The 27,929-nt window shown below is 35.7% G+C and overlaps 1 protein-coding gene across 1 annotated transcript in view; it reads right to left on the bottom strand.

The window, feature by feature from the left end:
- Positions 1-21,645, bottom strand: part of Sema5c (Semaphorin 5c) — a 598,088-nt gene extending 576,443 nt beyond the window's left edge. Inside the window, exon 1 of the mRNA XM_069823406.1 lies at positions 21,320-21,645. The gene's annotated coding sequence lies outside the window, so the exon portion shown is untranslated. The remainder of the gene's footprint in view (positions 1-21,319) is intronic.
- Between the last annotated feature and the right edge of the window lie 6,284 nt (positions 21,646-27,929).

The following is a 27,929-nucleotide window of genomic DNA, read 5'->3' as shown; positions in this document are numbered from 1 at the left end:
AACAGATTTAACATTAAGCATTGGCAGTATATGGTAGTTAATAATATTCCCTGAAGTGTTAATATTTTAAAATATTCTGTGTACTACGTTCACGAATGAATGTGAATTAGAGATGAACAAAACTAACTGCCGCTCTCGCTCGCTGTGTTCGTTGCATTTGTCTTTTGAGTCTCGTCTCGTCATTCTCGTGCGCTTCGAGTCTCGCTCATCATTCTCGAAATAGCGTTTGGTCGGCGTGGAAAGATTTCGTAACTTTGAATAACAAATCATTGAAATAAATAACATTGTAAATGTTTAAATGAGACAAAAAGACAAAACAGAACAGTATCCTAGTTATCAAAATGTTCTGGTGCTATTATATGATATTACCTACGGTTATATAAATAGAAAAAAAAAATCCTCAAATAAATTTGCATTTTTATAAGAAACATAAAAGAAAACGTTAATATCTTTTTACTTGGGATTGCACACTTGACCTCAAACATATGAAAAGAAAATTCCTAACCTTTTAATAAGGGCCTAGTAATTAAATAAAGACTGGGGAACGGATTATTATACACTGAAAGATAGAGATGATGTTTCAAATAGGCTATTTGATTGTTTATACATATAAAACAGTTGCCAAAGTAGATAAAAGTTCAGTCAGGTCAGCATATCAAGGCTGCTTGACGTTCGGGATTTCGGGAGTGATCAATCTCGACGTCTCGAAACACTCACAAGCAGTCTTTACGTCAACGACGCGACGTATACAACATTGTCGTGCGGGTTTTCGGCTTTGCGGGCGCTGTTAGTCTTGCTTTCTCGATCGTTGTTCATCTCTAATGTGAATATATGATCCTGATGAAAGAGCCTGAAAGTACGTACTTTCGTGGTTTCGAAACGTCGTAGATAATCGGTCTCAACGCAATTAAAAAACAAAAACCCAAAATTCTTTTTCTGACCCAATACAAAGTTTGACATCAACATAATAACAGGTAGAAAAGAACATTACAATAGAGTAACATACAACCCGAGAGACAGAAAAATTAGGGCAATCCTGAAAAAGACCAATTTGAGTTATGCAGTTTGTGGCGCAAGACACCGTTTATGAACACACAAGGCAAAGGGCATAACGCATTCCTTGTTGGCGTAATCTTCTCCATGACTGGAATCGAACCCTGATCCACTGAACTTGTAGAAAACACCACACTTGATCTACATGGGGAAGGGAAGGATTGACCTTGAAAGTGTTCATATTATGTGAAAATTTGAAAATTGTGTCATGAACAAATTTCCGAAAATGTTTTAGAATGTTTTTTTCTTCTACTGTACTGATGCTGGAGCCAAGTCGAGAATTCTCGTGTACCCCGCGAGCGACTTGTCTCGCAAGACGAATCACATAATAAACATCCAACAGACGCTGGATAACCGTATGACTCAGCACTAACCATGTGTACAGGAATAAGTTCCGCCGATAAGGAAATACATGCATCTCTGCTGGAATAGACTGCGTTCTTACACATCTCGAGCTATTTGTATTTGTGTTCTGTAGTGATAAGCAAGTGGCTTCTAATTCGAAGGTCGTATTTGTAGGCCTACTTCGGCTTCCGAATTTCATTGCAAATGCAATAGATTTTGATATAATAACCTTCTAATATTTCTGCAAATTTTAAAATTTTCACACAAATGAGGAAGATTCATTAAGTTACAAATTGAAGTAATGAGGCGCCTAAAGTTTTCACCGCTAGATGGTAGCACTATCGATGTGCATACAAGCGAAAGAAATAAGCAGCAGTTGAAAGATGGCAGCACTCTGCACGAGTGTATCACTGACGACTTGATCCGACAATTGATACGCTCTTTGCCTCAGGCTGGTAATCATGCACCTGTGACTATCCGGGCTAGCATATCGTTCCCTTCATCCTGTCTACTCGGATCAAGTCGCCTATCTGTTGCACATTTGCCTCCGTGACAACAATCTCCACTGCCCGGCCGACTCAGTGTCCGATACTTGTCCACCATTCAATAAGTAAACAGCTTGACGTGACAGGTAATGCTCACGACACACGGGCAGCATTTCTTCATGAAGACCCTTTGCCCTTTTCTGCCAGACCTCCAACTCAGAAAAATCGCACAAGGCAAGCGCTGCTCGACAATGGTACTCATCCAGAGATAGCGCCATCTTGCAACTACTGTTTCTTTGTTTAGCTTGTGCTAAATACTGTCGGCTTCAGGCGTCTCAATAAAGAAATTAGGTCGCTATTTAAATTTGTAAGTTACTGAGTCACCTGTGCATCACAATAATTCTACATTGCAATATGTACAGCTATTTCGAGTAAAACTGTTTAGAATAAATTACATATACTTGAAATATAGACTATAATTTAAAATGAAGTCAGATTTTTACTCCAAGTACTCCAAGCCCTGTGTTCATTACAAAAAAAAAAACAGCATTTGTTTCACAGTGACTGTATTGTTACAAAAATCGTGAAACCTACATACAATGAGTAGGCCTGTGTAATCTTCACCACACCGATTTTTAGTGGAAAGAGCTACAAAGCATAAGACGAATCGACTAAAATGTTGAAGTTGCCACAGATGACAGAACAGATCAATTCTTAAAGCAGAGATTAATACCTACTAGGCAGAAACGTATTTATCTCACTATCTTACACAAAACAATTCAGGTTTTTTCTCGATGTTATCATCTAGGAAAGGTTCTTTGCATTAACTACACTGTCAATGTGATTGGTTTCCCTGTCACAAATCTTCGAATCTTCAATTCTATTGTATTAATACAAACGTGAGGAGCTTAGAAGGTGACTACTGCTCAGGACGAAGTAGAATTTTACCATCACAAGTATAATTTTATAAATATCCACGCTTCAGAAATCTTAAGGACACATGCACTCGGTCTGAATGCAAAATTCCGTCCCTTAGTCACTCCAGTAGAGTTGTCAGACCTCCTAATGGCAGGAAATAATGATAGTGTTAATCTCATATTTAATTTGCAAGAAATCTGTACATTTTATTATTATTATTATTATTATTATTATTATTATTATTATTATTATTATTATTATTATTATAAGGGATACATCATCCCTTATCAGTTTCCCTAATGATAAGAATAAAAATCAGAATCCTATGGATAGTACTTATGGAGTAAAACAGTGTTTACATTTAAGGGAATTTTTTTTCTGAGAAAAGTATTCATTTGGAACTAATATGTTATTATAATTTTTTGTTGTAGATACCCTATCTAATGAATAAGCTGTTAAAATCTGCACAGCTGTATTACTTTCACCGCGCGCGCGCACGCACACACACGCACGTAAACAAATATATATATATATATACACACATACTTAGAATATGCATGACGCCTCTATAATTTTTATCTCAGTCACCACTTTCTTTATTTAACGCTGTTTACAGACAATTATTTAATATACATGATAATACAGAGGGTCGCACTGAAAGTCATGAGCAACACATTGTTATAATTTCAATTTCAACAATGTAACAAAAACGAGTATATGATCATAATCTATAGACTTTACACTATGAATTGACATATTGTGACGTCATTAACTTCTATCATGTGACCACAGGCAATGTTTGCAAAATGGTCGACAATGATGGTTCGTTTCGACAGCGTGCTGTCATTAAATTCCTTGTTAAAGAAGAGAAATGTGCTGCTGAAATTCACCTCAGACTCCAGCGTACATACGGAGATGTGTGCATGGGCGCCAGCAGTGTTAGGAGATGGGTGAAATATTTCGACAATGGGAACACGCACATCCAAGATGAGCCTCATAGCGTTCGCCCTCGAATTGTTTCCACGGAACGCAACAAGGAAAGAGTTGATGAGTTCTGGGATGCATTTTGGTTGAATTTCTTGAACCTGGACAGACCATAGGGCCTAGCTGCTATCCGCTATATTCGGACAGTTTTGAAACTCCGTCGTGCATTGCGTGAGAAACACCCTCGAAAGAAGATCCTCCAACACGATAACGCGTGGCCTCACACTGATCGTGTCACCGTGGAGAAAATCAGAACATTTGGATGGGAAACTCTTCCGCAATCTCCCTACAGTTCCGACTTGGCACCCTCCGAATACCATCTTTTCAGTTCTGTAAAGGAGCAGCTGCGAGGCCAACGCTACGAGACGCTGGAGGACATCCGGAAAGCAGTGCGTCAGTGTCTTCGGGAAGATGAAACGAACTTCTAAAGCAAGGGAATTTTCAAACTTACAGAACGGCGGGAAAAATGTGCAAAGAAATGGAGACTATATTGAAAAGTGACAGAAAAGTCTGTAGATTAAGATGATGTACACACCGATTATTTAGTCCTGACAGCTCTGCGAAGCGAAAGGGGGTAAGTAATGGGAGTAGTGGGGAGAGCTCCGGAGTAGAGATAAGAGCGAGCGGTCAGTGAAGAAATGCAATACAGCTTAACTGTATTGGAAACACAACGCTCTACCGCACGTGTGACCCCGATCGCTCTGAATGCAAGCGACTGACTAACACGAACACCCCTTGGCGTGACTTAATGGACTCGCCTGACCCAGGCGCACATTGTCGGCGACTATCAGGACTAAATAATCTGACTGTACCTGGTTTGTCTAAAAAATAAAAATTAAGATTTATAACAATGGTTGCTCATGACTTTCAGTACGACCTACCGTAGTATAATGGTGAATTGGTGTACGGAAGTGTCAAATTAAATACCCGATTAATTTTTACCAGAATTTTTAATTGATTAACTGTGTGAAATAAATAAAACAAAACAGTTCTAATTTTAACATTGGTATTTACTTCATCACAAGATAAAATGTACAAAGATGTACATTAGATATGTGTTAGGACTGTTAGGAGAGGACTGACTCACCCTTCAAAAAGCTGCAAATATTCCCTTACGGGACTGCGAGCAAACCGATGGAATTAACATCCATGATAAGGTATACTAAATCTACACTTCCTGGAGAGGAAAGAATTCTAGTCCGCTAGATTTGTAACTGTATCATAAACATAATATATTTATTACATCTCATTCATTTTTCACATGTAACTCAATGCTATGGTATAACAGTATAGTTACAATGACTTCGGGCAGTCTCCCATGACGACAGCAAGACAACTTAACAATGACCATGAGTATCCTCAACTTCTCTATTAAGACAGCGTCTACAAATACGTGGAACGTTTAATGATTTATGACAAAGTGAACAACAAATTCAAGAAGTGGGAGGGGGGTAGGCACGCGTTACGCACGGAGCACATGCGAATACACGCTGCATGTGGTTAATTGTACACAGTAGTAGGAAGGGCTGCAGGTTGATGAGGCCATTGTCTTGTACGACCGCCCACGTGGTGGCGAGGGCCGCAGTGTTCTGAATGACATAGCGAGTGCTCCCTTATCTGGTTGGCTTGAGCTCGATGCCCATCGACAATGACAAAGCGAGGGTTTGTTCGAGGTGGACCGAGGATGCGATCTCGTTTAGAAAGCGTGGGCCGAATCGAAATGGATTACCACGGGCATTGCCGGGGTTGACATTTCACTTACAAGACGTTCACCGAGCACCTGTGGCGGTCTTCAAACATTTACCTTACTCGAGAGAAGAGCTGCTCTCTTGCCTGAGCAAATACATTATAAAAATATTGGACTGTTACCGTAATCTAGCATTGGTGGTACCGGTAATAGATGAATCTGAGAATCAACTATATGATTGAATACTTCACAGTCTTACTGTACATGGAGAAATGGGAGGAGAACCATTAAAATGTAGGTGAAAATGCATCCTTGCATGGGAGTTTGGGACTGAGAAAAACTGAATATGTGAGCCCTAAGCCTGTTGGCCACTTTTCTCACTCCGAGTTTCGCCGTTCCACTGAAGGAACTCTACGAGAATTTTGAAGCATTAAGCTGGGACCGAACACGATAACTTTTGTTTCGTAGAAAAGAGTAACTTGTGTTCCGAAGATAGTTAAGCACTTGAGAAAACCGCAAAAAATGGCCGCTGCGACTGAACGTAAAATATCCTCCGGAACTAGATGAGTTACAGACTTGGCCAATGTCTCATTTTAAAGCTCTTTTCATGGACTTTAATTTGATGAGTAAAAAAGAGACAGTTCACTGGAGAAACTTTGTGTGAAAAATGTGAAATGATCGAAATGTGAAGCGTATGCTATCATATTTTATGTAACCTCATGCACAACTTGTGCGTATTTATCTTAATTAATTTGATGTGTAGGCCTAACATGACAGGGGTTACAATATAATTTTTTTTCTTAGAATTGAAACAACATTTTAAAATTCAAGTTTCTCAGAACATGGTATTTTTGTAATTAAATAAAATCGCAAAACTACTTTCAGAATATCATCTTATACCTCGCAAAGTTTCATTTTGCGATTATAATGAGATCGGGAAGGAATTAAACATAACCCCCATTCACGAACACCTCAACAATTATTACAGACAGAATTGGCTCCAGCATGTCAACAGGATGGACTTTTCCAGATTGCTTAGACAGATCCTCAGATACAAGCTCGAGTCAGCGTTAATGGCCCCTGTCCTTTGTTGTTTGGCTAGTGAGCGAGCTGTGTGTTGCGTCATAAGAAAGAAATTTAATCACAAATGTGCATAAGAGGAAAGAGAAAGAATGAAAATATCTATGCTCGTACCTGAGGGACACCCATATAAAGAAAGTAGGGCCTATAAGCCTAGATCATATATGATCTAGGCTATAAGTCATCATGACATTGTTTAGCCAACAGACGTAGAGGTTAGTAACGGGACGTGTGGAAGAATATTGTGTTTTAAGACGGAGTGTACCGCGACATGGTAAGAAGGAAGTGTTAGGTGTTATGACTGCGCGGCCTGACCTGTGTGACCCAGCCCACCACTAGTGATGAGTAACTCGCTCTTAGCCTATCTACTTACGTTTTGCAGGGGCCAAAATCCCTGAATTAAGCTGTGAATACGTCGAGGGAAAAGATCTTTGGGTCGGCTCTTAAAAAGATGGAAGAAGACCGTAACAAGTCACGCTGTTCTTCAGTTGGTTCCCAAACAAAAGATCAACAACGTGAGTAGGTTCCCAATTTTCAAGTATCAACAACGCGAATAGGTTCCAAGGCTGTGTGGAAAGGGAATGTTTATTGATCATGTAGCAGAGTAGTCACAGTGTTCAAATATCAACAACGGGAATGAAGTAGTTGTTATTGTCTATAACGCCACCTGTAATAATCGATCAGACCAGTGTGGAAAAATAATTGAACTAAGAAATCTACCTACTATAACAGCTATAATTAATAAACTTAATATCACCTTAAGCTCCATATACGTTAAAATATAAATACGATCGTAAGTTTCAGTAATTAGTAGAGTAGTGGACGTACAGGATTTCACTACTATGTTCAATGAAAAGAGGAAGAAACTCTTAGAACCAATTATATAAAACTCCCTGACTAAAGATCAATTTTGATCGAAGATCGAAAAGTAAACCGAGTTCAGACACTTCTTCTATTGTATAAAACTTTTCTGCGATCAAATTACCTTGGTTCAAATGCAATTTAAGTTCACGTGAAAAGGATTTGGCAACATCGCATAAACAGGTGAAATACGTGATGCGCGGACCATGTTATACAGGTTTGTTCAGTGTTGCCAATCTAGCGATTTTAACTCTTTTTCAACAACAATTTCTTTTAACTTTTATATTGCTTAAATAGGGCTTTAGTGACCTTTTTAGCACTCCATAGTGACCAAATTTAATCTTTCTTTGTTGATAACGAGAAATCTAGCGACTTTACAACTACTTTTTGGCGACTTTCCGTATTACACTCTGTTGGAGACACTGTTTTTTTTTTTTCAATGTAAATAATGGCGGACAATAAGAAGGAGGTTGACTGTTCTCCAAGTTGTTATCATGTTATGGTGTTTGATACTGTTAAACATAATAAAGCTTTATAAAACGACAATTTTCGTTTATTAATACAGTTAATTGAACATTTATGAATGTACCTATCATATCCATTAATAATTAATGGTTGTTATAAACATAATATAATTATAGGTTATGTTATTTGATACTGCTGAACACGATAGAGCCTTATAAAATATAAGAATGTTTGTGTATTAAGGCAAGAAATTGAAAGAAATACATATAAATGTACGTGACATATCTATTAATATTAATAATAATGGATATTTTATTTGCACAATCTGTCACTCGTATAGTTCAAACAGAAAAGAAATAACTGAACTTGGATCATCTAACTTAATCGGAGAAATTTCTTCAGTCAAAGTTGACTTTAGTTTGAGACAAATTAATCTCAGATTAGACTTTATACAACACAAAATTCCAAGTTCAGCTGAAACAAGGATCAATTTAACCTCTGATCTAAGATTAAATGGTTTATACAATCGGGCCTTAGTGGTCAACGATCACAAGTTCGGTTTTCAGAAAACATTATCTGGTGCTATGGAAAGATACACTTATGTTAAAAGAGGATGTAAGTGTTTCGTGAATCTTTCTCATTCAGATATTATAATGAAATGCAACGTCGAACATAACCACGACACTTGTGATATTGCAACTTTAAATAAATTTATGAAGTTGTTCGACTCAGCGTGTCCGCCAAGCACAAAATATTTTTACCGTACCTGCTACCGTAGACAGTAGCTGACAACCCTAATTCTGTAAAATAAAAAGAGGGAAATGTTTTCTGGCTTGGTCTGGTGCGGGAACCAATTGCAGATGAAATAAACCTGGAACCAACTCGAGTATAGATCTGGGACGACCTGGGAACCAATTCATAGATATGGGAACCAATTACAGTACAAGTCACTAGGCCTACTACATGAATGGCTGATGATGATGATGGTGATGACGATGATGATGAGATCAGGTGTGTGTAGGTTTCACATGTAAGCAGAAATAGCCAGCATATCCGATCTAGTCTTTGACAATACTTGAATAACTTCTGAACGGAAGAAAAAAAGAGTGTCTTATGATTTCCAACCATAACTATGTAAGGTCACTTGATATGGCAAGTTTCGTCAAAATCTGAGAGGTCAAGGGAGATTTTAATTCGAAACTCTGTTGATTTGATAGATGTGTAATTAATTGCCATGAACTTGAACCCGGGCCCATTGGATTTATAGTCCCAGACAATATCATATTAAATACAACGACGAAATAATTAATGTAAAGGTATAAGAAAAATGAGCACTTTAATTTAAGCTATTATGTGATGTGTGTTCCCTGCAAGGGTCTTCTTATACAATACGTTAATATCTTTCTGATGTAGGATTAAGCAGTAATATAGTGGGTGGCACATGATAAATGAGAACACAGGCTAATTACTTTATAAGAGTAGGGTGTGACTGGTGTGAGGCAGACTAAATTAAGAAAATCATGAAGTCCATGAAAAAAAAATGTATATGTAATTACTAATTAATGTGAGGCTCGAAGGTAAATTTGTTGGAAAACATTTCTTTCAATCATAATGAGTGGATACTTACAAAACATTGTCTCATCATAAAGTTTCATACCTTTGCTGTGGATTCATGCGCATGAAAAACAAAAACAGATACACTCTGTTGTACTCCAGGATTCAATCGATTTTGGTTAAAAAATTTAACATACAAAGACAATTATTACAGTATTAAAACACACATTGAAAATCATGTTTAAACCATACATGTTTCAGAACTTGTGGTCCTATCTTCAGTGGTCATCTGTAAGGAGATGAATCTCTTGATATAATGTTACTCAAAAATTACAATGTTGAAATTGAAGTTTAATAATGTGTTTAAAATTGAAAACGGTCATAGTACAGAATTAATACTTACTGTTCTCCAACCAGGAGATAAACTGCGAAAGGAATGTGCTTACTATTGCGTTATCTATTGCAGCGAAGTAGATAGATAATATTGAGTTATAACGTTGTTTAAAAATCATGCGCTCTCCTGCATATGTTATTTCCAGTATGGAGGGATTAAAAGACCAGGAGATTAACCGTGATCTAATTTTGTAACTAGGGTAGTATAAAAATGTGTATATCAGTGTTATTGTTTGTGCTGTGAGACTTAGCCAATAGAGATACGAGTACCCACGTGTGTGACCTTATGACATCAACATTCATTCACAGCATCACCCCGCTCCCTCTCATTCCCTGGAAACTTTTTCGTGGTTGGAGTACAGTACGACTAGTCAGCTGGTGTTCGCTGAAATGCGACGCCGGTGTGGGTAGGTGACTGAATGCGGCGAGTGTTATGACTACGCTGGTCAAATTGAAAAGCAATGCACAGATCAATGAGAATGTTAACGTCAATTGGAGCTTTATCATTTAAATTATTTTTTATTCGTAATTTTGTCTTTATAAATCTCTATGGATTCTAGAATGTTTAAAGTTTGACTAGGTTTTAACATGTCTGTAACAAGCATGTCCAACGTTCAATCGATATATGTAGCTACAAATCCAGAGGACCTAAGTCTTTTTAGTTGGTTATTTTATGACACTTTATCAACTGCTCTGGTTATCTAGCGTCTGAGTGAGATAAAGGTGATGAGGAGAAAAGTCCAGGGTCCAGTACTTGCTCTTAATGGGCCGAGGGAAAAAGGGAAAACTCCGGAAAATACTTCAACCAGGTAACTTTCGCAACCATGATTTGAGCCTGGACTCTCTCGTTTCATGGTCAAGCATGCTAACCGTTATTCCACAGCGGTGAAGAGGACTTAAGTTAAATTCCTAATATGAAAATGGAACATTTATTTTCATTTCACACGAAGTGGGTATATCTACTCTAAGCTGTGACCTTGCACCGTGCTCAACACATAGCTAGCGAGTCCTGCTACTTCTTAACGTCTATTGTTGTTTCATACAGAAATAGACTTTATGCACGCTCTGATTTACGACTCAAGTTAACTGCACTTGAACCCAACATACACCAGCTTATACAGACACGACAGGCCCATCCATCACATTAGTTTGGTGAGTAGCTACCAAATATTTTAACTAAATTTCAACATGTGCTCAATTAGAGTAATATACTGTAGTATTCTTTTATTCACATACAAACATACAGTATTTACCTTTTTATCAGTGATTAGAGCAGGCATGTCAAAAACCTGCACATTTTGCAGTCGCGCACATTGTGCAGCAGTCTCTGTGCGATGTGCACTTTCTATTCCCCTACCTGGAGGGAGTGAATCGCCTTGGAGAGGAACGCGACAGGGCTATACAGACCTGCAACAGCATATCAGCTTTTCTTTCAGTAACTCAGTTTCAGTACGGGTACTGATTTGGCTGTCTGTGAATGAGTTATGATAAATAAAGTGAGGAGTTCACAGATAACGAAGAAGGGAAATTATGAATTATATAACATAACTGTTATAATGTTTTCCTCAGCCAACAATAATTATTTTAAAATGAAAGGTTTTGATCAGCCCATGTCGAGGTAATAGTGTTGTGACAATTTAGATCAGATTAGTAAAGTTAATCAATACTCTCACAGCAAGACGAACTTGACATTGGCGTTGTTTTAGAATCTGTACTAACACAGTCATCAAAGATTAGACGACTTACGACTTTCATTTCATAAGCTGGTAAGTGATGAGGATATTGTGAGGAATACATTAAGGCTCTTGAGGGTGTAAGCAACTATTTGCAAGGCGGAAAAATTTTCTTGAAAAATATATAGGCCTAATGGCAAATTTTTCCGTCTCACGTCACTATATTATGTATGCTAATATACTTACATTAATAAATCTTTAAACCTGACATAAATAGAATATCGTCAATATCATCTATCTACTTCGCTCCAATAGATGACGCAATACTGGGTGTTCATTTCAAAGTGTGTCATGACGTCACTGTTGTTGGGTCACCGATTTGAAGCGAGTTTCAGCTTATATGTTAGACAAGTTGCCTATTATTTAAGGCGTTCTTCAATCTGAACTTGAGAACGTGTGCGATATAACTTGAACGTCGTAGCAACAGATGGCGGTCTGTACGGTCTGTGTGCTACCATAACCTCTTTCGAACTGTGTTTTGCGCCGGCAAGTCGTACGCAGGGTATTTGTTATCGGTTGCGTACGGTAACATTCCACAACACAAATCAAATGCTCCGTGTCCATGTTGACCGTCGAAGTTAATGTCAACAAATACGTAAGTAATCGTCTTAACCCTCTCCCCATATCCCGACAGTACGTATTTCCAAACAGTTCACATTCCTGCCACTACCGGCGTTACCGTACGTATCGGTACGTACTCTTCAGAATGAACGCCGTACTTGCTAGTCAACTTCTCTGTCTCTTAGGTTATACACCTCTGCGGAAGTGTAGGAAGATTGAATTCTCTAGGCTCATCAGCTAGCCACATGACGGCATACAGCGAGCCATGACACATTTTGAACTGAACACCCAGTAGTAAGCACATTCCTTTCACGGTTGATCTCCTGGTTGGAGAACAGTATAGGTCGCATGAAGTTTAATATCCTTCAAAGCGGGTCCCGGACTTAAAAAGTTTGAGAATCACTGGGATACGTTCGTTTCGATACGGAACATGTACTTTTTAGACTAGACTATTACCTTTGCAGAGGTATGGATGTTTTTCTTTCGGCGTTAACTTCACCATGGTTAAATTAATGGAACAAAAAATCAAGACGAATGCTTGGAGGAAACCTTCTCGCACAATCTTGCAGAAATCGAACTTCAAACCTTTTGATAAGAAGTCGGCGAGTAGCAGAGTTACAACAGGACCAATATTATTTTATTAATCTCTCCACAGAATTAATGACCTAGCACTTTCAATCAGCCATCGACCTCCTCTTACAAAATATCTATTCCAGTTAAATATCATGATTACACCGCTTCGCTCGTACTAAATGACTTCTGCAATCGATAAGCGTCATTACACAACGTTAGCGAGAACTTCAAACGAGTTTAAATAACCTGCTGATACTATCGAATTTAATCTTCGCTGTATTTAAATGACGTACGCTAGCGTAGGACATCGTCCACGGTTGTTGAACGCATCTGAGTGGAGTCTTCACGAATCTGTCAAATGCAGTTGCATGGAAATTAAATTGCCAGGCGAATTGTGTTTCTGGGTTCATGTCCGCCGCGCGAGGAAGAGGCAGCTTGCAGAATATTGTTTATGATGTCTGTACTGCAAGAATGTTGATGCTTGTTTGTACGACGCGAGCGCGGCAAGTAAGCAATTATTCGGGATTTTCTTAGAAGGGAAACAGGTAACTTACAATGACCTTGAAGCTTTATTCTCATTAAAAGAGGCGGGTGGAGGGGGGAGAAGCTGATTTTATTCAACTCTTTTTCTTGTATTGATTGTCTGTTGTGGCCTAAATGGTAGCATATCCTGTTACAAATCTAACGGACATGGGTTCAGTTCTCGGTTAAGGAAGTTGCAATTTTATATCTTCCACACGGGCTTCTGTACTGTTCGAGAGAGACAGATATGCGGCCATGTTAAATAATTTTAATCAGAAGTATCTGAGAGACACATTGCGCGAGCTGGTGTAAAATAACTCACTGTGTTAGCAGCTTGCAGTGCTGACTGTCCTTGTGAACAAGATGTCGCAGATAAAAGAAGTAGAAGATTAAGTGTATGATCTTAACGATCGCAGGGATATACAAGATGTAATGAATAGGGAGCGGATTTTTATGTGCTAAAAATTTAAATATATTTATTTTATGTGCTAAAAAGTACGAAAATATTTGCTAAAAATAAACAAATATTTTTTTTTAAATATGACAAAATATCTTACTTAGCTTGAAAAAAAAATGTTACTAGGTACTCATCAACCACACTTGAGTAATAGCAGTTGGCCGAGAATTGCAGTGAACGACAAAGGTCATCTCCAAATTCTCCATCACAAATGAATGCCGATTATCTCTGAACAACGACTTATACTGTGAAAACGATCTTTCCACATCACAGGACGTCAGACGTGCATATTTAAAGAGAGGAATGTCACAACCACATACACCGTAAATTTCACCTACAGGCACATCCTCCAATATTACAGCAACTTTACACATGTTTTTATATCCACTGTTTTTCCCAAACAAATTCTGAAATGTGTCCCTTAGTAGTTTGTGCTTCTGAACCTGGTAGCGAGTCTAGTTTAATTTTCACGGCATGCACCTCCCTGTTCCAAACAACAGGTTTTTGGGCGTTTCGAGGTTTTTATGGTGTCACACAAAAAGCTTAAATTTGCTAATAGCAAAAGCCAAATCGTTTTTTAAATAACCATCTTTCAGTATATCTTGAAGGATATCGATTGACGAAGCCCAATAACAGGGAATCACAACAAGATACATTGCCTTACTTGAAGACATGAGCGAAAGGCGAGAGATTTGTTTAAATTAAATAATGTTCATACCCGTGCTCTTATCTGTTGTGTTTGACAAACAAAGTGTGGAATGAAATCAAGCAACAATAAACATCCCTAATTATGTGTTGCAAAGTCTCTCCTCCTTGTCCATGTTAATTTATTCTCTAATAACAACATTGATATGCTACTTAGCAGTTCTCAGAACTTGAGGCGATACTATTACAAAAATGGATCACAGATATACCACACAGCGCTTAGAAATACGAAGCAACCAAGAATTCTTAAAAAGATAACGTACTTCAAAGTGATATAATTGATATAGTTTTAAAATATTTAAAAGTTCCCGTAAAAATTATTTAAGTAAAAAAACGCCAAGATTTATGTGTTTATGATAGATTTCCTGAAAATGTGTATTTACATAATTTTTTGTGAAAATATGTGTTTTTATGTGAAATAAAATTCGGGTTTTAAACTTGAAACTTCATATTCGGAATTTTTAACTTTGTTAATTGTGTTTTATCACACGCAAAAAGAATATTTAATTACATAGGAATCCGCTCCTTAGTAATGAATATACGGGACAAAAATGACAACGATGACAACGAAGTACCCGAAGATGAAAGTGGTACAGATTGTGAAGCTGTAGTGAAGACTCGAGATGATGATTCTGATATCTCTCAAAATGGTACTGATGAAGACATTGATGACAGTCACTTTGTTTCTTTATATCTGCGTGAAAACATTTTTCATATAGGTAGGCCTAGTAATAGGCCTACCTGTAGTATTGAAATGTATAGTTTTCAAGCGTCTCTAGAATGCCTATTATTATTTCAGCATTACAATGTGTATTGAAAACAGAATAATTTTATTATTCTAAAATACAAAATTAAATGTAATGTTTCAAAATAAATACAGATTTTATTCATGGTAATAATTTTCAGGCACAACACAGACATTAATATGAGAGGTATCCCTGAGATACATTGCGTCCGATCGTGTAAAAATAGGGACTGCGCCTGACTGACCAACATCCCTTACTATCACAAACTAGGCTACAAGTTTAAAGCCCCGCAATTTGGTATGGATTTAATTAGGATGACCAAACTGTCTGAGCTTTATACGGGTCATTAGGAGGGCAAAATTTATTCTTCAGTAAACATTTCTACTGTATTAAAATTAACACACATTTATTATTATTATTATTATTATTATTATTATTATTATTATTTCACACAATGTTAGCTTCTGATACTGAAGGCTTTTCCCTCCGAAAACATACTTGTTTTATTAACATTTTATTAAAACTCATTATTATGTTACACAAATTCATTGATGTTAGCTTCTAATGCTGAAGGCTTCTTCCTCAGAAAATACTTTTATTGTATCAACATTAAAACACATTATTATTATTATTATTATTATTATTATTATTATTATTATTATTATTATAGTTTGTTGTTTGGCTATTCTTATATTAAGCATATTCATTTCAACTTCATTTGTTTGTGTTGTTTTTAGCTTTTCTGTACCATGTATTTTTGTAATTATCTATTCATTTTGTCATTATTGTTTATTTGTATTTGTCTCTAATTTTAATAATTATTTGTATGCACTGTTTTTGCTATCTATTCATTTTGTCATTATTGTTTACTTGTATTTGTCTGTAATTTTAATAATTATTTGTATGTACTGTTTTTGCTATCTATTCATTTTGTCATTATTGTTTACTTGTATTTGTCTCTAATTTTAATAATTATTTGTATGCACTGTTTTTGCTATCTATTCATTTTGTCATTATTGTTTACTTGTATTTGTCTCTAATTTTAATAATTATTTGTATGCACTGTTTTTGCTATCTATTCATTTTGTCATTATTGTTTACTTGTATTTGTCTCTAATTTTAATAATTATTTGTATGCACTGTTTTTGCTATCTATTCATTTTGTCATTATTGTTTATTTGTATTTGTCTCTAATTTTAATAATTATTTGTATGCACTGTTTTTGCTATCTATTCATTTTGTCATTATTGTTTACTTGTATTTGTCTCTAATTTTAATAATTATTTGTATGTACTGTTTTTGCTATCTATTCATTTTGTCATTATTGTTTACTTGTATTTGTCTGTAATTTTAATAATTATTTGTATGCACTGTTTTGTTATTCCTTGTACACTGTAAATCTTGTGCTAACTCTTATCTTGTGCTGAACTGTTACTGGCCCCTGACTGTTGTACAGCACAATAAATAAAATTAGTATTATTAATTTCTGATGCTGAAGACTTCAAACAAGAGTAGTCTACGGTACTTTCAAGACGGACAAGCAAATTCTAGGATTTATTTTCAGAACGTACTTGTGAAATTCTTAAAATTATAGAGCACTTTAAGAAGGGCAGTCATCTTGAAGTCTGCTTTACAAAATTGAGAAGCTGCGACAAATCACTTCCGGGATACTGAAACAATCGATAGTTATTTCTCTGAAAGAAATGATTCATTCATTCATAGTGTTCTGCCCAAGGGCAGGTCTTTCACTGCAAACCCAGCATTCTCAGTCTTTCCTATTTTCTCCCTTTCTCTTAGTCTCCGCATATGATCCGTATATCTTAATGTCGCCTTATCATCTGATATCTTCTTCTGCCCCGAACTCTTCTCCCGTTCACCATTCCTTCCAGTGCATCCTTCAGAAGACACTTTCTTCTCAACCAGTGACCCAGCCAATTCCTTTTCCTCTTCCTGATCAGTTTCAGTATCTTTCTTTCTTCACCCACTATTTCCAACACAGCTTCGATTCTTATCCTGTCTGTCCATTTCAAACGCGCTATTCTTCTCCATATCCACATTTCAAATGCTTCTAGTCGCTTCTCTTCACTTCGTCGTAGTGACCATGTTTCTGCCCCATACAATGCTACACTCCACACACAGCATTTCACTAGTGTCTTCCTTAGTTCCTTCTCCATATAGAACAAAAATGAGATGAAACACGGAGAAGAAAGTGCAACACTCTTCGATTGAGCAAATTCCTGAGTACTAGTCAAATATCGCTCCCAATTTATTATTAAAAATCAATGGAAATGAAATGAAATAAAAAAATCCTACGTAACCAAGTTGAATTCCATTTGTTCTATGTTGATTTCAGACAGGGTGCGAATTAACGGGGAGAGGGAGGATTTCCCGCCTGTTGAAACGTTATCCCCCTCTCATAAACTCATATTAACATCCCTCCCAGGGATAACTTTACACCCCTCACAAAATACTATAATTGTTATAATACAAGTATACTTTATAAAGTACAGTATAAAGTAAGCAAAGAAAATAATATTGATGTAATATCATCACTGGCAAGCTGACAACAATCAATAACTTAGGAATTACACATCTTATCTTAAGCCTGCTCATGGATATTATTATTATTATTATTATTATTATTATTATTATTATTATTATTATCATCAAGATGCAAGACAAGCAACTCAGTGCGACCAAGCGTTAATATCGACTGAAAATAATAATTTTATGTATGGTATTCTCTGTCTAGGATTCTATCCCCCCCTCATCAGAAATCTTAATTCGCTCCCTGATTTCAGGGGACGTGAATGCGTCGAAAAATCATTATAAATCTACTAGGCCTAATATTCAAACTGCAGAAGCATAAATATTGCAGCCAAAATTTAATGTAATTTTTACAGCATTGTAATCAATCAGTTAGGAACATTTTAAAAGCTTTTAGGTGCATAGCTCTTTTTTAAATAGGCCTACTACTGTGTATTATATGAAAAAAATGTTTTTAAATTTGCTTATGAGCTTATGTAGCTCAGAAACAAATTATATATAAGAACTTATTTTTTTCAACTGATTGTTATTTTAAGATAATCTAAAAAATAGACTATTAAAATAGATTTTCTGGTGATTAGTTATTAGTTTTTAATTTTAATTATAACGAATTACTGTAATTAAAATTAATAATTTCTGTAAAAATGCTTGTAAGTTCTTATACGAGTATCAATACCACGATAATAGTAGGCCTATACTTTTAACAAACTTGGGTTCTGAACCCTTACACAAATTTCAGCTTCTTAACATAATTTCTTTTAAGATAGGCTATGTGAAGTAAATGCAAATTAGAACAAGTCATGTCTCATCCCTTAAAATATTTCAAAGTGATCCATTAAGACGCTGAACAATTACATCAAATTATAGCAGCAACGTTTCATGTGCCTACAGTTTAAACGTTTGCAAATTTATACGGAAACGACTTCTTCCATGCCGTCATGTGTCAAAAGTCTTTACGGTAGCCTTCAAGTCCGCTATTGTTTGTGTTGTTCAACGCACTCGAAAATGTGTCCTATAAACACAATGTAGAGCAAGAAGACGATAAAAAGAAAAACATACTGTAGGCCTATCTAATGTTCCAATAGTTATTGATGTATTTTGCGCAGAAGTTCATAAATTAATGGTGTACAAACTCCATTATATTGACTTAAATTATTGCCTCAATTCTGATTTAAAACCCAATCTATATCCTTCAATTCATGAGTTATCTCTTTCTTAAACTTTATCAAGTTCTAATTATAGATTGAATAAACGAGATGCTATAGCCAAGAAATGCTATTTTCAGTGTTATTTTTGCTCGGCTATTTAACGACACTGTATCATCGCCATCGTGATCTAGATCGGTGATCGGTAGCTGTATCAACTACTAGATTATTTAGCGTCGATGGAATTGGTGATACCGAGATGATATTTGACGAGATGAGGCCGAAGATTCGCCAGGCATTACATGACATTCGCCTTACAGTTGGGGAAAACCTCGGAAAAATCCAATCCGACAATCAGGCCAAGCGGTAATCGAACCTGCGCCCGAGAGGAGCCCGCAATCAGCATGCAAAACGCGCTACCGCCTGAGCTAAGCCGGAGGCTAAAATTTTTAGTTTCGAGATTAATTTATCAGCGATCTCCAATACTCGAATAATTTCGGAAAGCAGGTAAGCACAAGCAGTTCATTAAATGCCGGCCATTGTCTAGAAATACTCATATCATTAATTTAATTATATGTATCGCTTTAAAATCATCTTCTCTTTTTATATCGAGACACTAAGTACTAAATTTGATGTAGGAATTGGTTCACTCTACTCTAAAATATTTTAATTACTATGAGTCCGAAATTAAGAAGTAATTTGTCACTATCTCCCTTTGATTTGTTAACTTCTGCATATTATTAATAGTAGTTATATATATATAAAGTGGATAATATACTCTAATTATGTATATAATTAATGTGCTGAACGTGAGTGCAATCACGTACGGTTTAATATCGTCCAAGAGCAAAGGGCGATATCGGTTTCATGGACAAATCTATTTAGCACATGGCCGGTCATCCGATCTTCGATCAGAAAAAGCTGAGAGGCGACGTTTCGAATATCATGTAAATCAAGCTGTTGACAGCAAATAACATAAAATATTAGAAAGTGTTCTAAAGTTATCGACAAGAGAGTGAAATCGCAAGAACCCGACAACATTCACATCATTGCTAATTGCTTATTCCATATTTGAATATTCTCCAACTGAACTGCCAATTAGAGCGAAGTTATTCATAAATTACAAGTGGACCGAATGAATGATGCGTACTTGTTTATGTTTGTGCTAAAGCGCGGGAACAAAAATGCTGTAGGCCTACATGCGCACACTTCGCAAACCAGAGTTTGCTACGCGAACAACATTACAATGTTTGCTATACAGTAACTGTTATGGTTCACTGATTTAATAAGTTCTGTCACTACGAGAGAAATGTGCTAATATACACGTGGTTTATTCAAATAGTAACGCATGTATAACTGGATTAAGGTGTATCGTGATAATATGGTTAAAAAACCGGTATTCACATAATCAACAGCATGTGCAGAATGCATGTATTTTTCTCTTGCGATTCCAGAAGAATACAAAGAAGTATAACCTGGATACATTTAATTATAAATGCTAAGGTACTTCGTATTTATGTGTAAAAATTCATCGTAACAGCTTGTCACAGCTATCCACTGCTCATTTGTTTTTATTAATGCGCTGTAACCTTCGCCAAAGCGGTAAATAATTCGAGGGCTTAATGTGAAACTAACGTAACTACAATCGATGTTTTATTCACAACAAATTCTTAAGAGGATACGCTTATTTACTATAAATTACACAGTCATGTTTTGTGATCTGGAGTTGCGCTGGGGTGCGGGTTGATTATCTGGTTGGGTTTTCCCGAGGTTTTTCCCAACCATAAGGCGAATGTCAGGTAATCTATGGAGATTCCTCGGCCTCATTTCACCAAATACCATGTCGCTATTACCAATCCCATCAACGTTAAATAACCGAGTAGTTGATACAGTGTCGCTAAATAAACTAAAAAAAATCATGTTTTGTAGTCACGATTTGTATTATCCTATATACAAACTGTTCGAAACCGAGTTACGATTTTTTGTGATCAAGTAGAAGAACGAATTATTATCGATTGATGTAAAGCCTGTCAATTTTTGTAGTTACGTTAGTTTTACACTAAGCCCTCGAATTATGACCGTTTTGGCGCTATATTATTGGTCCAGGAAAAACAAGTCCAGGTGTCATAATTATTTACTGCTTTAGTGTAGTTTACCAATCTTGTAACTAACGCAAAGGCATGCGTGTAACAAGAAGTAAACAAACTGCAATGAATAAAATCTACCTTATTAACGTAAAGATGGGAAATTTTTCTTTGACAACTGCATAGAAAAGTAAACAAACTCGTTCCCCTATAAATGCCACAATTCACAGTCTTTATAAACTTCATAATCATCATCAGAAAAATGATCTGAATGTATTTTACATAGGTTATTGATACGTAAGTTATTCAATGTTATTTTATACTGAAGAAAACGGTTAGGATCAGTTATTTCAGTATGCGTTGAGATTAGAAATGATGTTACTTTCAATAATTACTAGTAATTCCGTTTCTCACTTACCACCAAAGAGTTATCCTGATTGTGTAGCTGTCTGGTAACATGTGCACTCCCCACAAACCATTACAAAACTGTCACTTATTATGTCACTATTAAAATTTCACACGTGGATAAAAACTTTGAAATGTTTACAAAAACTTTTCACTTCAGAAGTAAACATACACACATGTGATACATTTAAACAACAACAGACAAACCACCTCCTCTGCGACGAATCCAAGAACAAAATCTGATTTTAAAAGCTAGCAGAGGAAAACACTGAGAGGTAACTCTGAACAGCCTTCGATTCCGTACGTCCTTGAGCGTAGACTGAGTCGCCAGCCAACTCGTAGTGCCGACTTGCCCTCACTCCCTGTTCTCCTCCCCTCCTTATACTACCTCCTACTTGTTCTATCATCTTGGCGGACAGGGACGCCACAACTTCTCCTCCTCCCCACCACCTCGCAGCATCCCGTAGTGGTTCTGTGTATACCTTGCATCTTGGAACACGGCAACCCTCCGGTACTCACCGTAGGAGAAACAGTACAGTCAAGAAGAAAAGTGGCTACACTGTTTGTCTGGCATTTAGAGATGGTCCACTTCATTTGTAATTACTTCACAGTTTAAAACGCTTGCGGTTTCTACAGTACAGTGCAGAAATTTTTATTATACAGTATTAACGACTGACATACAATCACCACATAAAATTACTAATGTACGAGTATGTTATATCAATGTTCTTCTGGCTATACAGCTATTAAATTTTGTTTATGATGTAGCATATCCGGCTTGCAATTGCGATGCTTGCGAATAATTTGTTTTATTTGTATGAGATACAAGGTCAAACGCATTATTCCTAACCTGGAGGACCTACAGAAACCGCAAATACAGAAATAAAATCAAATGATATACAGTGAATTATAATGAAGAGTAATATGACACTTCAGGCTATCGTGATAATTGGATTTTGGACAAGATTTCGGATTCACAGCATTTCCTCTGGCGCTTCGAAATTACAGCTACCATCTTCACATTCGTGTCATTACCCTTGTTCACATAGAAACAGTCATTATCGAAATATTAAGTACCGGTATAAATAATTCTTTTAACTTATCTGAAAAACCACCCACGAAGACTTTCGCAACTGCCGAGGTTATATCAGCGTCGCCGGTGTGTACGAATTAAGCACACTTAAATGCCATCGATCTGAGCCGAGATCGAACCCACAACCTCGGGCACAGAAGGCCAGCACTCTACCGACTGCGCCACCTATGCCGACATATCGAAATAGAAACACTGCTTAACAATAGCAATTTATGTTACAAGAGAGTAAAGTAGAATTTTATACAAGTGGAACAGCTATAGTTCCACGAATTCATTAAATCGTTTTACTCTTGTGTGGCATACAATATTTTATCCAATACGATGCTTAATAAATCATTATAATAAATAAATATTATAATAATAATTTAATATTAAATATTTAATATGTAAAGTTATCCCTTACAATATATTCATGTCATCGTTCATAGAACGAGTGAAAGAAAGTTTGCAAAAGCCACTCGTCGCTACTACATCGAGTAACTAAGACAACAAAACTATAAATACTCATTCCTTTACACCTAGCAACAGTAACATGAATATTATAAACGATAACTGTATGCCTTAAGTACCAACATAGCAACGGAACATTTTGGTACGAAGTGCTGGAAGAAGAAAATTTATGAAGCTGTTGATGACGAGGATGATGATGATGATGATGATGAGCTTTAATGATTACGATGGCTACGATAACAATAACGTTGTTGATGAGGATAATGAAAATGCCAAGATATTTGTGCATATGAATATGATAACACCAATCATGGTGACTATGACAACGATGATGACGACTACTACTGTAGATAATGGTGACGATTATGAACAATCCGACCATAACGATGATGTGAATGGTGAAGATTATGTTAGTGGAATTGTAATAATGAAAAGGCGATAATAGTGACAATAAGGATGATGATAGTGACGTTAAGAATGATGACTACAACAAGGACGATTATGAAGAGATTACGATGATATGATGGTGAGGAGAACAATGATAGTGAAGTTGATGATGATTATGATACTAATGACGTAAGTTGCGAATCATGACGATAATGATGTATAGTAGTCATGTTGAAGATAATGATAATGAGGTATGATAGTGAAGTTAAGAATGATTATGATAATGAGATATGATACATTTGGGAATGATGAGATGAGATATAAATTGTCATGTTGAAGATGATGATAATGAGATATGATATTTGTGTTTAGGATGATAATAATAATAATAATACGGTATGATGAAGCTGAGAATCATAACGATAATGTGGTACCTATAGTAGTCATGTTGAAGGCAATTACAATGAGGTATGATAGTATGTTGAGAACTGTTGAGTTAGTAATGAGATATGATAGTGATGATGCTAATGAGGTCCGATTGTGACGTTGAGAATAATGACAGTGAGACATGTCAAATAAATTTGAGTATGAGAGATATCTCAATGAAGCTGGGGATGATAATGAGATATGATAGCGATGTTGAGAATGATCACGATAAAAGAGAGCCCTATGGTATTGAAGCTGAGAATGATAATGATGAGATAATACGTTATTAAAGCTGAGGATGATAACGATAATGAGATAATACGTTACTGAAGCTCAGGATAACGATAATGAGATAATGTTCTATTAACGTAGAGGATGATAACGATAATGATCTATGATAGTCAAGTTGAGAAGTTGAGAATGATGCTGAAAATGGGTATGATAGTGAATTTGAGGATGATGATATTGAGTTTTGATAGTGAAGTTAATAATAATAATAATAATAATAATAATAATAATAATAATAATAATAATAATAATAATAATAATAATAATAATAATAATAATAATAATAATAATAATAATAATAATAATGTGTTTTTTCAACCTTGCAAAGTAATGAAGTATAATAGTCAAGTTGAGAATTATGACGGTAGTGTAGTACTAAGTCTCTGGTAATACTGTATGATGTTGAAATTGATTATTTACAATTCATATTGATTTTTTAGATAAGTCGATTAACATATATACTATGTGACTTTTTTTTGTATATTTTTAGATTGTTAAATAATTAAGATTGATAATTATAGGAACTTGATATAAAGTAGGCCTACATATAGAAGTTCATTATGTTAATGAAGCTGAGAATGATTACAATAATGATGAGATATGATAGTGGAGTTGAAAGTGACAATAATGAAGTATGATAGTCAAATTAAAGCATGATCATAATGAGGTATGACAGCGAAGTTAGAAGATGATCATAATGAGATATATATGGGAAGTTGAGGATGACAACGATGAAGAGAAATAGTTGCAATGATGATAGTGATGATGACTATATGATAAAGATAAAGATGAATGCACTTTTTACAATGACTATGACTTCGAAAGTGACGATAGTAATTAGTATAATCATAATGGAGGCCATGAGATGATGGTGACAAAAATAGTAATGGTGAAGTAAAAATGACGAAAATGATGGATATGAAAACCATACAATGACAATGACTCTAAAGACAAATATGATGATTGATGATGATAATGCTAATGGCGACGGTAATGAGAGAACACTAATGAATTGACAGTGACGATGGGGATTGGAATCGCGATCATGACCACGATTGTGACAGTGATAATTAATATGACGATGATAATGCCTGTGAACTATAAGACTATGCTACTTTTTTTTCTTCTCGAGGGAACCTACCGTTATTCTATTTGAGAAAACGTTGTTATATTTATAAAGAAATTGTTAACAACTTTCAGCACTAAAGTAAATAAATAATAACCATCTATTACGGCAAAAAAGATTTTTCATCTGTCGAACGTTTTTATGAAGTCTATTAGGTAGTGCATAAATTAAATACCTCTTAAACAGCTATTCTTCTTTTACAAATAATGAAGTTAACTACAGCAATAAAACAGCAGAAGTATGTTCACAATAGCCGAGGAAGAAAATGTATTAATTATGATGCCGCAATTACATTAAACCATAGAATGCAATGAATACAAAAGATTCTTAATGAAGAGGTACTCGAACGAGAATGTACATAATCTTTTTTTGCTGTGGTAAAACATACCCTATTTATTTTTTTTTTTCCACTCGTACTGTAGTTAGTACGCTATTGTCCTCTGCTGTGGAATAACGGTTAGCGTGTCTGACCGTGAAACGAGCGGGTCCGAGTTCAAATCCTGGTTGAGACAAGTTACCTGGTTGGGTTTTTTCTTTCAGGGTTTTCCCTCAAACAAATGAAGCAGAATTGTTGGATAACTTTCGGCGTTGAACCTCGGACTCATTTCGTCATCATTAATTCACATATCATCATCCATACCATAGCCCGGATTAAGTTCACAGTGTGGAGTGCTGTACTTGTATATGAGCGCTGCCGTTCGGCTACCCAATCATTCACAGAATAGGGATGGTAAGCACAATAAGCCTCAGGCTGCAGTACAAGTCTTCGGGTCTCGCCTCCGTACAAAAGAGAAAAAAAAAGTACGCTATTATTATGTTGCCTTTGGGGAAGTAAATTATTGATATTACCTAAACAGTATTGGTTATTGTTGACAACGGAAAGTAAGTGATCTAATTATCATCCTACATAATACAAAGTAATTTGAGTTTCTTACAAAAAAATGAAAATACTTTAGTTAACCAACTTTTTACAATTTGAATGAAAGTGATATGAGATGTGGGTGATGTAAATGATGCAATCGATGCAAATTGTAAGTGATATAAGTGATTAATCCGTGGTGTGATAAATGGTGTAAGACTCTAAGTGATGTAAGTGATAAGTAATATGTGATATAAGTGATAATATTAATATGTTGTGTAAGTGATATAAGTGATCCCTAACTAATAATAAGTTTTTAAAATTATATAAATGATAAGTAATGTATTGTATAAGTGATAAGTAATATGTTGTGTGATAAATAATATAAGTAATAAGTCATATGTTGTGTAAGTGATATAAGTGACAGCCTAAGTAATATGTTGATATTATAAGTGATAAGTAATATGTTGTATAAGTGATATGAGTGGTAAGTAATACATTATATAAGTGATATAAGTGATAATTAGTATGTTGTGTCAGTGATATAAGTGATAAGTATTATGTTGTATAATTGATCTAAGTGGTGAGTGATGTAAGTGCTGAGAGATGAAGTGATAAGTCTGAAAAATGATGTATGGTGTAGATGGTATGTTACGTAAGTGATATGTGATAAAAGTGATGCAAGTGATTTGTGATGTAAGTGATGTGTTATTAAGTGATGTAATATATGTGACAAGTTTTATTAAGTAATGTCAAAATAAATTAATGAAAAAATATAAAAAATAAAATCTAATTTCTTTTTTTCGTGGAATATGAGCTTGTAAAAAAAAAGTAATATGGAATTCGTGATGTAAGTAGAGTTGGCCAGTCTCGGGCTACTGTCAGGTATCATTTTGAACTTTTTTGTGACTTTATATTTGTACTCGCATTTTTCTTCCCGTCTTTGTACATTTATTAGTGTTTTTTGTATTTGTATTTTAAATTTTATTTCTATTTGTGAGTTACTTCTTCTCTCTGAATTTTTGTGTATAGGCCCATTTTTATGACTAACTGTAGTAACTTTCGAGGAATATCACTTTTGTTGACGTCGTACACAATTTTGTCCAATATTCTTTTGAGAAGGGGATCATCAGTGTGGTTTTAGGCGTAATAGATCAACTATTGACCAGATATTTTGTATTCGACAGATAATGGAGAAAAAATGGGAGTATAAGGGTACAGTGCATCAGTTATTCATAGATTTCAAAAAGGCATATGACTCGGTTAAGAGAGAAGTTTTATATGATATTCTTATTGAATTTGGTATTCCCAAGAAACTAGTTCGATTAATTAAAATGTGTCTCAGTGAAACGTAAAGCAGAGTTCGTATAGGTTTATAAAACAGTTATATTACCGGTTGTTCTGTATGGTTGTGACACTTGGACTCTCACTTTGAGAGAGGAACATAGGTTAACGGTGTTTGAGAATAAGGTGCTTAGGAAAATATTTGGGGCTAAGAGGGATGAAGTTACAGGAGAATGGAGAAAGTTACACAACACAGAACTGCACGCATTGTATTCGTCACCTGACATAATTAGGAACATTAAATCCAGACGTTTGAGATGGACAGGGAATGTAGCACGTATGGGCGAATCCAGAAATGCATATAGAGTGTTAGTTGGGAGGCCGGAGGGAAAAAGACCTTTGGGAAGGCCGAGACGTAGATGGGAGGATAATATTAAAATGGATTTGAGGGAGGTGGGATATGATGATAGAGACTGGATTAATCTTGCTCAGGATAGGGACCAATGGCGGGCTTATGTGAGGGCGGCAATGAACCTCCGGGTTCCTTAAAAGCCAGTAAGTAAGTAAGTAAGTAAGTAAGGCCCATTTTTATTCTGGTTGTGTGGTAGAGAAGGCCTGATGATCTTAATTCCATCAGATTAAATAAATATATAATACATTAATAACAAAGGCTATTGAAATACACGTCAAATGGAAGTGAATTATGGGAACAG

The sequence above is a fragment of the Periplaneta americana genome, chromosome 4 (genome assembly GCF_040183065.1).
Source record: "Periplaneta americana isolate PAMFEO1 chromosome 4, P.americana_PAMFEO1_priV1, whole genome shotgun sequence".
Classification (NCBI taxonomy): Eukaryota; Metazoa; Arthropoda; class Insecta; order Blattodea; family Blattidae; genus Periplaneta; species Periplaneta americana.
Note: the sequence above shows the minus strand (reverse complement) of the source record. Positions and strands in the feature narration are given on the sequence as shown.